This window comes from Pinus tabuliformis, chromosome X, assembly GCF_031772625.1.
Source record: "Pinus tabuliformis cultivar Carrire ecotype Pingquan chromosome X, CPIR1, whole genome shotgun sequence".
Lineage (NCBI taxonomy): Eukaryota > Viridiplantae > Streptophyta > Pinopsida > Pinales > Pinaceae > Pinus > Pinus tabuliformis.
Genome location: NC_142308.1, coordinates 534007161 through 534017636, shown reverse-complemented (window position 1 = coordinate 534017636; position 10476 = coordinate 534007161).

Below are 10476 nucleotides of genomic sequence, written 5' to 3'. Positions count from 1 at the left end.
GATAGCATGCCATAAAATACTTTATGGAAATGTACCTTTGTCATAGTGAGAATTGTATGAGAAGTTTTGTGCATGAGCAAAGGTTCCTTGTAGCTTCAGAAGTCTTCCTTCCTCTATCCCACTTATGACAAGTGAGTGATCTGATGCTTTTTTGACCTCAACTTTGCCATCAAATAGATGAATGGAGTGTCCTTGCTAACGGATGTGGACCAATGACAACAAGTTTCTCCTCAACTCTGGGAGGTATATAACATCAGTAGAAGAAAGTCTGGAAGACTAGGAAATTTGAGCCTGATGGTGCCAAGCCCTGATGGCTTGAGTTGGACTTGTCTACAAAGTATACTATTCCATCAACATTATCAGTGAATTCTTCAAATAAATATATCTTGAAATTCATGTGGCAAGTTTCTCTTAAATCAAGCAACCAAGCATCTTTCCATGAAGCATATGAAGCATTGAATAAGTCTTGAGTTACTCCAATGTTGCAATGTGCCACAACATAATGAGTGGACTCAGGTGCGTTACCTTTCACTTTGTCAAGTGTTTTACCTTTTACTTCATTTCTTTCCTGCTAAATTCTATCCAAAGGCAGCTTACATGTGGAAGCATCATGTCCATCTCTATTGCATTGTATGCAATGAAGATCAGACTTTTCTCCTAGGAAATGTTTGCCCCCCTAATTCTAAAATTATTCCTTCCTGTTCAACTACCTCTTCTTCTAGAATAATCTTGTGAATTATTCTTCTCTTTCTATGCAAGGCACACAACTTCTTCAGTAGACTGAGGAGTTGTGTTCTTCCAAAAATCCTTCTCTCATTCAACAAATTTCTTCTTAAGGGAGCCAAAGGCAATGTCCTTAAGGTTGCCTCTTGTTTGCAATGATTCAAGATAATGTGAATAAGTGGGATATATTTCCATGACATAAGATATGAGAGGAATATCTATTTCAACACCAGTGGCTTTTATGGCATGCATAACAAATCTTACTTATGAAGATAAGGAAAGAGAGTCATCATTTTTCAACTCAAGATTGAACAACTTTATCATCAATTGAACAACTTCAAGTTCAGAGTGTGAGTCATAAAATTCCTTAAACTTCTTTAAGGCTTCAAAATCATTTGAAAATGGTGAAATATGACAACTCAACTCTTCATTTACTGGGGATGCTATAAAGGCATATGCCTTGCTATTCTTGTTTTCCCAAATGGCAAGCTCCTTTCCTAAAGTGGGATTTTTAGATGCATTGTCTCCTTCTCCTTCACAAACTCCTTTATAAAACTCATTAAAAACTAAAGTGTGTTTTATCTTCATGGAAAAATCATGGTAGTTCTCTTTTCTAGTGAGAACTACTCCCACTGTAGAGATGAGTGAATGCATTCCTGCAAAACTTCTAGGCTGACTTCAAATAAAGTAATTCCTTATACTAGTAATTTTGATTAAAAAATATCTTCAAAAATTACCAAAACTCAATGCTTCATATGTATATAATATTTAACCATCACATATAAACCTCAACCATACATCATTTACTAGAACCATTAAGTTATATAATGGTTACCCGAACTCAAACTCATAAGGGAATATGCATATTATATATCATAATACTCCATATGACATCATAATACACACCTCATCACCATTTAAAAAAGAACTCAATGTGTTTCATATCCCATCATCACATACCAATCATACACACCATACCATATGCATTCACCATATCATCGAATACCATATGCATTCACCATTGTTTATATATGAAATACATTCAATGGACATATGCATTCAAAATTACTTAACACACCTATCAAAATCTAGCTTACATATGCAGTCAGTAATGACAATTCATACATATATGATTTTCAGTAGTACACATCGTTCAATGCACATCACACCAGCATACTTTCAACAGAAAGTTCAAATACATCATAACTCCAACACATAAATCAAGTGCACAACTTCAAAAATTGATTCAAAAACTTTCAAAATTAATTCAACAACTTCCAAAAAATTTGCGTAGATTCAACATATAGTATAGTTTACTACCATAAATAAAGGAAATCACTGCAGAGCTTACAATCCAACGCGTTGGATATAGTTCAGGGTATTTATTTCAATGACCATAACCAACGTGCAGAGGATTAGTACAATAATGCACAATCACAAAGTCCATCCTTCAATTCATTTCAACGCACAGAGTAGAGTACACACACACCAAAATATTCAATGCAAAAAATCAGAGAATGCTTTGTCGATGACGGGGAATAATGAAGGTAAATAGTAGCTACAAGAGCATAGTGAAGCTAAAAAAAGGGATCTGGCTCTAATACCATGTCAGGCCAAAAGGGTAACTCCACGAATTGAATTGTCTATTGCATTAGTCATATCATGAATTTATACTTGAGTGGAGGGACTCTTGGGATTCCAATTCCAAAGTTTCTTTATTTTCTCAAATGCATAACTGAAAATATTCACAATATTTACAATAATCCTTTCATATTAGGTGTCAAAAGGGCCAAATGAAAAATGTATTGTAAATATATATTTTTCAATGCTTAGGGTGGAAAGGGGCAGAAGCAAGGGCTTTAGTGTCAAAATCCTCCATGAAAATATTTCCACAATAGGGGAAAGAGGAGAGCCCATAGAAACTCCACATGTCTACTCATAAATTTCATCTTGAAAGCCAGAGAAAGTATATTTTAAGAAAATACTGATTAATTTAGTCGTATTGGGGTCAGTAATGTTATTAATGATGTCAATGGCCTCGTTAATGGGGAACTTAGTAAAAAGAGATGAAACATCAAAATTAACCAAAATATCATTGGGCTTCAGTTTAAAACCTTTAATTTCATTAATGAAAGAGGGATAATCCTTGAAAAAGGAGTCAATATAAACAATAAGAGGCTTAAGCTTCATGGATAAATTATTAGTAAGGACATAAGTAGGCTCACCAATTGTATTCAAAATAGGTGTTAGCAATGCAACTTCTTTAAAGATTTTTGGAAGGCCATGGATTCGGGGAGTGAACGGGTTGCACTCAATAAGCCTTTTACTTATAGTGGAACAAAAACTATCAGACATGATAGAATTAGATACCTCCTTGGAAATTTTTGAAAGAAAATGTTTGCTAAGATTTTTATAGCTACCACTATTAGTGAGGTGGTCCTGGATGGATGTGGAAAAATTTACATCGGAGAAACTGGTCGCTCAATCCACCCTAGAATTAGGGATCATTGTGCTAATATCATTCATGATAGATCTAAGAAACCTATATTAGTGGAACACTCAAAAGTAACTAAACACCACATCTGTCTGTAGAATTCCAAATTCTTCACCACCATTGATCATTATTCTAAAAGAAACATTAGAGAGGCCTTAGAGATTGGAAATATCGATAATAAATTTATGCATGATGATGGGTGGAAACTTAGAAAATATTAATCCCCCATTATTAAGTACATTAATACTAATCATTCTGAATCAACCTCTCTTTGGATCTCATGATGATGGGGTGTGATACTTAGCCCAAAACATCGATGAATTTTTTTCCCATGCAAGACTCCAAACACTCTCTAATATAATCCTTCTTATAAAGAATGCCAACCATACCTCATTTGTTAGCTTTAAGAATGGCAATATGTTGATTATTATTAAGGGGTTTAAGGAAAAAATATATTATGCCTAGGCGTTTTCACCTTCCCAAGGATAATATAACAATATTGTCTAATAACTTCTTTGAGGTGATCAAGAACATCCTTGAGGCCATATTCAATGCTAAACATAATGTCTTCTACCAGAATTTTGTGAGCAATAATGACAAAATTTAATAATTTTTCAAGAAGACACTTGGTAGGAGATTCAATGACAAAGCTCAAAAGATTGACCACTTTTATTGTGGGAGAAAGGGGTTTAGGATTTGGGGGATAAGAAAAATTATGGTTGGAAGTCATTATCATCAAAAAAATTTCAAGGAAACCATTGAGAAAGAGAAACGAGCTGCATACAATCTTAATAGGGATGATGACTAGAGAATCAGTAAAAATTAGATCCCCACTCTTCCCTTGGGGTATTCCTCTTCATAATTTTAATATTTCTTTTAATGATTCTTACTATTTTATTTATTATTATTATTATTTATTTTACTTCTATTGGTATTAATTTCTTTTTATTTCTATTTTACCTTTGGTTAATTTATTTTACCCTTGCTATTACTTTTATTATCTACTAATAATACTTTATTTATAGCAATATTATTATTAATATTTATTTATAATAAAAAAATTATCTATTTATTTATTTATTTTCTTATTTTGGTTATTTAATAATATTTTAAATTATAATTATATCTATCTATCTATCTATCTATCTATCTATCTATATATATATTTCTCATTTTATTTCACCCTTAATTTTAGATTACTTTTGACATAGTTTTATTTTTATTGTAATTTATATTTAATCCTTGTTGTATTATCCTTATTTACCATTTTTATATATTTATAATATTTATCTATTTATTTATTATTATTTTATTTATATTAAAATATTAATATCTAATTATTACCTATTTGGTCTTAAATTTTTTTTTGTAAGCTTGGCAGGACCTTCTTCATTCATTCATAAAAAAAGAGGGATTACATCGTTAATCAAATGGTATGGTGGCCTCAATCTTCCTAATGGGAAATCAGATTTGTTGGTCACCATACCGCATTATAAGCCATCCAAAAACAAAATAACTTAACATTGTTTTTTAGAGCTAGATGTGTCTCTGTGTCCTTATTCCGTCGGATATCTAAATATATACAATGTAGTATCAAAGTATGAGTATCCTGCATTTTTACTTAACAAAAAAAAGAAAAACATACTAGACTAGACAAACTACTAATCGTCAGAAGAGTTTGCAAGAGTTGGATCTTTCACACTCGAGCCAGGTAATTCCATTTGAAGGATGCATGGAATAAAATTTTAGATATGGATGAGGTAGGAATTTTGTTTCTCAATCTGTAATTGAATAAACTAGACTTATTTAAGAATTTCTGGAAGAACAAGGTTTGGCTTGGATGGAGCAACTGCAGGAGTGGAGAAAGCTCTTTCTACAATGTTTTTGATGAGCTAATACAGTTAGACAATTTTTTTGTACTAAGAGGAATGACCTTTGGTATGCCCAGGGTCTAGTACCAACTCCAACCATTCATTAACATCCAAATTTTCTTGTGTTGCATGTTGGTTTAGGTCCACTTCCCTCCCAGGAATAAGTTGGAGGATCTGCGGCTAAGTGCCAATATAGTATGCTTGAGATGCTTCATGAATGAGCCCAGGTGTCATTCTATTACCTCGGCCTCAAGTAGGACATGGTTCGAGCTGACAGGCACCCCGCCAAAGCCCTGCACGATGGCTTCAGCCACGAGCCTCACCCGTCATGGTGGCTCTTCCAAATGAAGGTTACACCATGCTAGGATTTCTCTGGCCACGATAAAGAAACAACACACAAAGATAAAAACCCTCTAACCCTAGCATAATACATTTGGTGAGGTGATGAACATGGAACATGTACATGGGAATAACACCTGAAGGAATAACACAAAACAAATCCACAAAACTATGAGAAACTAACAAATAAAACAAATAATTTCCGCCAAATATGATATGGGTGTACTAATAAAGGATGACAATGTTATCAATCCATGACTCCCTAAGCCTCCAAAGAACCAAACATAGAGTCCATTCAAACATATACTCTCTTAGGTAATCTCCTCACATACTAACCCGCAGAAGAAACAAGAAGCCATGAAATAAAACCCACGCCCCCATGCATATAATAAAAAATGAATTCCAAAGCGTAGACCCCAATTACATACCCATCCATGAGAATAATATACCATAACTAACAGAGACAATTTGACCGAATTTAGGTTTTTGATAAAATAAAAAAAACAATATCCTTCCACAAATTATGGTATTCATACATTCTAACCCAAGATATTGTCGTAGAGATCCATTCCCCACAAATTTCCATAGGGAAATTAAGCAAAGGGGTCAAAAGGTGTAAAATCATATATAAGACATACCCGCAGATGCTAGCCAGTGTATAATGGAGGGGAGATGATGCAACCAATCAACCAGCTTCGGAAGGGACCATCAAGAGTGCACTCGAGACTCCCTCTACACCTGTAACCAAACTACCTATAATGCCTCTGGCTCAAAACCAACTTGCAACATAACATTCCAAGCGAGAGGTATCAAATCAGTCTCGTAGAACCTCATAAATACCTTGCATGCATCTATCCACCTTGCAAAGGTTGGCTAGTGTGTGAGGGCAAAAACCAACACCCTCACCGTCCTTTTGTCTTGGGATGCAAACCATGGCTTGGATCCCAAGGAGTCCATCTTGCTGTTCTCACCCTAATTGGGGATATTTAGTCTTAATTTTATGTGATTTAGATTGTATTAATATAAAAAAAAATCACTTCTTATAAATATTTATATTCATTATAGAATTTTAACGTTTATTAATTTTATTATATTTTCCTTTGAACTTATCCCTTATTTCTTTTCCATTTTAATTTTTTTTTTAACTTAGTTTATATTTATTTAATAAATTTTCATTTATTAATAACATTTTAATATATTATTTATGTAGTACTAACTTTATTGCCTTTATTTACCTTTATTTTTACATAAACTATTACTCAAATAGTTATATAAATATTTATATATTTATAACACTGATAATAAAATACTATTATTTATTTTTAATTAATTATTATTAGTTATTTAATCACAGTTTTATTTGAGTTTATGATTTATTTATTACTAAATTATGACATTTTATTAAATTTATTATTTTTTTAAACAACGATTTTTTCTAATGGTTAATTATATTTTGACTTTTGACTTATCCTTTAGTTCATAGACTCCTTCCTTTTTTCTAAACTCTTCTGTATCATATTCTCTCTAAATCTAAGTCTTGATGATGAACCACGTTAGTTCATTTGAAACACATCGACAATCAATCCTTTTATGTGATGGATCTAGAAGACAAATGTTTAAGTATTTAAAACAATCATATATATATATATATATATATATATATATATATATATATATATATATATAGATGGACAAAAAATCAATTATTTTTTTGCTTGAACCTAATGATTTTGCGAATATCTTTGACACCATTATATCATTAATGTGGATGTGTGTCAATAATCTTGATGATGGGTCCTAATTTTGACCCAAAACGTCAATCCAAAAAGCATAATGTGGATTCGTCTCCAATTTCTGACTCTTCAAAATACATCCATAGAAACCTTCAAACTGAAATAATAATAATAATTTATTTTTAAGTCCATATGCAAGCTAGACACCAAATTGGTGTATGATACCTTCTTGTTTGTCGAAAAAGGGTCTTGCATCAGACCAAGGATTTTACTACTAAAGATTATGAAGGGGTGCATACTGTACCTCCTTTAGATTTGAATCTATGACCTCATACTAATTTCACAATATTAATAGTTAATTAAATCAATAGGCATGTTTATATTGGAAAGAGGATGTAGATTTTAGAGATTTTTTATTATGAATATTATGTGTATATTTCGAATTTAATTAAAAATTATATTCTTGTTCATTATTGTTAACGAAAGATTGTGGTTAAATTGATTAAGTTACTTGCATTTGATAAATTGTGATTTGTGATTATTTGTGTTATTAATTTGTTTTTTTGTGCAGCTTGATTTCAACCCTAATATTTTAATTCCTTCTAGTTTTGTTGCGACAATTGTCTTTCTTTCTTACATTAGTGTCCAAACCTTATCATCCTTCATCAACCATTTAACTTATATGGTTGGGATAGTATATATGGGATAGCGTGATTATATTTATGTAACACCCTCCGAGGTAAATGTGCATATAAACCAACATAATAGGAACAAAAATACAATAAACATATCAACCATCAAAATCCATATATATATATATATATATATATATATATATACACACACACACACACATTTTCACATGAAAATCAAGGGAATGAATTTTTCATTAATAAATTCAATGAACCAACTGGTGATGGGACTAACACATTCCACCCAACCATAGATTCACTGAGCCAATTCTCTCTTCATCCAATCACCCCTGTGCCATATTCCAAGCATGAATGTGGGACACATAGAACAAATCAAAAACACCAATCAATGTGGATGCCACTGGAGTTCTCCGCCTACACTATGAGGAATTTGAGTGCCTCCTATTCTCTCAGGCTTTACCGTGCATCCGCAGTGTGATCCAGGGATCACTATGCCCTACCTTGAGACATAATCTCTGAGCTTTACCATTAATTCCATCCCAAAATCACTAGGCTGAACAGAGAGAAAATCCACCTCTTGGCTTTACCATATATCCCTCCATTCACAGGAAAGGATTCCTAAGCCCAGTGAGGCACACAATCTGGCTTTACCACAACCCATGTCTGGTTCAGGGATTACTAGGCCAATGGCTTCGTGCATCCTCAGTATGGTTCAAGGACCACTACCATCATGTGTTTATCAATTTGGAGATCCACCCCACTCAGCTTCAAATCCAATCCAGCCATCCCCCACAAAATCCATGAGAGAACCCATCTCATCAAAGCTGTCAGGAAATGGAAAGGCTAGGATGAAAATACTATCACACCTGGCAAAACCCATGCCATGGTAGAAAAGAAACACATTCAATCCCATGCATGCCATGGTATTTTTCTTCAGTGCAATTCCTGCACCCAACATTTTGGTGCCGTTGCCAGGGAGGCGATTTGAATTGGTAAGAATTTTCCATATTTTGCAATAGGGGTAAGTCTGCTATTATTTTTTTTATAGTGTGCTTCTATTTGCTTGAAGGAATTTATGGGTGTCCAGTTAATTTTTAAGTTGCAAAATTTTTATTGGAATTTTGTTTTGTCATTTTTTGAAATGAATGCCTAAAAGAGGTAGGGGTTCGAAGCCCACTAGGGGCCAAAGAAATACTGATAAATCTGAAACCAAATCTCATATTGGGCCTTCCTTTGTAGGCAGAAAGGCTAAAGAAACCCAAACTCATCACGCAGGAATAATCCACTTGGGCTCTAGTAGCAGTGGTCCAGGTGTGACACAACCCACAAAGGGGAAGAAGGGGACTATTATAACCCATATTCAACCTTCTCATCCCGTTGAGAGCAGTTCATGTGGAAGAAAAACAATGGAAGATCAGGAAGACCATGTAGAAGGAACTGGTGAAAATCAGGTAAATGAGGAACAATCCACTTGTGGATTCCCAATTGTAGATCCTGATACACAAGTACAAATGAAAAATATCTCACCATCATCTCTTCCTCATTTCTATGGTAAGGTACATGAAGATCTAAACTCTTTCCTATTTGAGTTTGATATTTTGTGTAGAAGTTATGATTATTTGTTTGATGCCCAGAAGTTAAAGTTGTTTCCTGCAACTCTCAAGAACACAACACTTTGTTGGTTCATGGGACTAGGAGGAAACACTATATCTTCTTGGGAACAAATGAAGAGAGTGTTCTTGTCAAAATATCAGGAATATTGTAAGACTAGAGATATTCAAGATGAAATCTTCACTATTGTGCAAAATGATGATGAGACTCTAGAGGACTACTTGGAGAGATTCTTGTACATCCTCTAAAGGTCAAAGCACAATTTTGATCTAAGTACCATTAGAACCTTGTTCTCAGAAGGGATTATTGATTATGCTAGGGATAATCTAAATATGTTAGGACAAGGGGATATTGCTCAAAAATATTTTGATCTAATCTGTGACTTGTGCAGGAAATTCTCAAAGAACCAATATAGATCTGGTAAAGGAATTCGAAATAGAAATAAGAAAACTGAATCTACTGATGCTATGATTATTGGATTAGAAAACAAAATGGACAATATGAAAATTGAAATAATGAATATTGTTAGTAAACAAATAGACTCTTTGAAGTTTCAGCAAAAACTTGTAGACGAACAAGAGTCATTTTCTATTTTTTTTCCAAAATGTAGAAGAAATCATTTATTAAGAGAATGTCCTCTCGATATTAAAGAAAATAATAAATGTGAAATTTTTACAGAGAACCATGCCACAGAAAAATGTCCCTCCATACCTAGGCTGAAAGTTGTACTTGAAGGAGCACAACCTAAAGCCGAATCATAGCATGCTATGGGAGCACGAAGAAACTTGCCTTAGGTAAGTGCAGGTATGGCTCGTGAACCTCCACCACATTTTTTTGGTTATAATGCACATTCATATTCCTATCCTAACAATAGTCACTCTCAACATTGGCACCATGGGAAGCAATATCATTATGGACAACCCTCTTAATCTTGCGAACAATGATGGAGAGGACCAAACCATTCATATCATTCACACCATTCCTATCCTACACCTATGAAGTCATACCCTCCTAGATATGCACCTTACCCAATGCCACAACCATCATTACCT